A 2,500-nucleotide genomic window follows, 5' to 3' on the forward strand; every position below is an offset into this window, starting at 1 on the left:
GCCCCGTGGACCTCATCGATCGTGGAAGGAGAAAAAAGGAGGACCGGGCCCGCGCCCGGATCCCCGGCGGAGGCGCCCGCCGGCAGGGAGGCAGGGAAGGCGGCCGCGAGAGCGGTCTCGCCCCGGCCGGAGGCTCCGGAGATTCTCTGATGCGTTCTGAAAAGCGAGTGCCTAGAAATCTCCGCGAGCGTGCCCGAGCCGGGGAGGCCGACTTCCGGACGTCGAGTTTGACCGGGGCGAGGCCGGGATTCCGTCCGGGTCTCCGGAACCGCCCCCCGGCCTGGGCCTCCGAATCCGCTCCCTCAAGGGCTTCCGGAGAGTCAAGGTCTACCAATTGCCGCCCGTGTCACGCGGTAGACCTGGAGGCCGCCGGGGACTCGGGGGCCCGGCCGCGGCGCCGGCGTCCAGGTCTACCCGTCCTCCCCGAGCCAGAGGGGCGGACGGGTAGACCTGGGCCACCCTTTGCCGGGGCGCGGGCGGAAGACCAGGACTCCGCCGCGGGCACCCCCGCCTACCCACCCCCCCCCACCCGTGGCCGTTCGGGCAGGTCTACCGCCGCGGCGAAGGAGCCCGGAACGGCGGGTGCGGGCAGGCCGTTTCTGCCCTTCCGGGGGGAGGAAAGGTAGGCCCGCACGCCCGCCGCCCCGGTCCATCGGGCCCTTCCCCTGGCGCGGGCGTCCAGGTCTACCGGTCCGGCGAAGGGTGGGGAGGCAGGCCCGCCCCACGCACGAGAGAGCTGTCCGCCGCGCCCCACCCACCCCCGGCCCCGTATATCGCGGGCAGGCGGAGGAAAGGGCGGTGGACCTGGACGCGGCTCCCCGGGGAAGGCCGGGTCTGACGCAACGGTGAGGTGGAGCGGGGAGGGTTGGGGGGGGGTGGGGGTGTCCGGGGTGCGGACGGTAGACCAGGACTCCTGCGCGGGAGCGGGGGCGGTGGAAGCCCAGGCTGGAAGGCCCGTTCTACCGGCACGGGGGGAGGGCCGGCGGGTCGGAACGGTGCAACCGCGCCCGGTAGGCTTGGGCGCCCTGTCCAGGTCTACCGGCCGCCCGGCCGCCCACCCGCTTGGCGCCAACCCGGACCTCCTCCGCTGAGGCAGGAAGGGGCTCCGTCAAGGCGGAGGGCGTGTCGCCCGGCCTGCCGAAACACGGGCGCCCGGGAGGCCAGGTCATCCGGCTCGCCCAAGGCCTCCGTCGGGAGACCCGGCCAGGTCTACCGGACAGCCCCCCGCCCGCACACGCACACGCACAGGTGGCAGGACCGCGCCACGCCCAGGGGACGTGTCCCCCGCCCCCCACGGCACCGTTGGGCGGAGGAACGGGAGGTGGACCTGGACACGGCTCCCCGGGGTAGGCCAGGACTAACGGCCCGGTGAGGGAGAGCAGGGGGTGGGGTTGCCGGGGCACGGGAGGTAGATCAGGACTCCTGCGCGCGTGGCGGGCGGTGGGGGGCGGGGAGGGTGGGGGAGGCCGGGCTGGGAGGCCAGGTCTACCGGGCGGGGGGGGGGCGGGCCGGAGGGGCAGGCCGTGGGAACCGTTCGCCGCGGGCGCGGCCGGACGGCGGACCCGGGCTCCGGCGCGGGGTCCCCAGGCTGCAAGGGGTTCCAAGGGGCCCAGGTCTGCCGGTCTGCCCTCTACCGGCCCGGCGGTGGCCGGTAGACCTGGACCCCTTGGCCACTACCGATGGAGGAGGAGGAGGAGGAGGAGGAGGAGGAGGCCTGGACCGCGGTTTGGGCGTTGTGGGGGGTGGCGGTGAAGGTGAGGTTGCGTTTTTTTGCTGCGTGCCTGCCATGGTGGCGTGCCTGCCCCCCCCCCCCACGGACCGTCGGGTGGACCTGGCCGCCTGCCGCTTTCGCGGGCTCCGTCATCCACCCCTGCCGGGGCGTGGGCCGGTCGGCCTGGTCTCCGAGGACGGGGAAGCCCAGGTCTGCCCGGGGCCCGGGGGTGGGGGGGGGGAGAGGAGAGGGGAGTCGTGTTCAGGAGGGGTGAGGACAGGGCGTCTGTACGCCCCGGGCCTGCCGCCGAAGCTCTAGGGCTGGGCGCCCGGCTCGCCGGGTGTCCCGCGACCGGGGCCCTGACGGTCACCCGCGACCGGGAGACCTCGGCGCCCCGGCCCCCCGAGCCCAGGTCTACCGGACCCCACCCCCAACCCCCTTGGCCTCGAGGGGCCCGAAGTGGACCTCCTCCGCTGCGGCAGGAAGGTTCCGCTACGGGGCGGACGACGGGTCGCGCGGCCTGCCGAGCCTCGGGCGCCCGGGAGGCCAGGTCATCCAGCTCGCCCGAGGAAGCCTTCGGCAGTCCTGGGCTCCCCGGCTTCGGAGGCCAGGTCTACCGGGGGGGGCTCCGTTGCCCTGGGGCGAAACGAGCGCACGGCAGCGCCCGCGAGGGGACCGAGCGGGGGCGGTGGGGGGCAGACGGGGAGGCCCGGCCTAACGGCTGCCCCCGGCGGCCCGGTCAACCGGCCGCGGACGGAAGGACCTGGGCGCCCCGTCTGCCGGAGCCCA

This window comes from Eublepharis macularius, chromosome 1, assembly GCF_028583425.1.
Source record: "Eublepharis macularius isolate TG4126 chromosome 1, MPM_Emac_v1.0, whole genome shotgun sequence".
NCBI classification, from domain to species: Eukaryota; Metazoa; Chordata; class Lepidosauria; order Squamata; family Eublepharidae; genus Eublepharis; species Eublepharis macularius.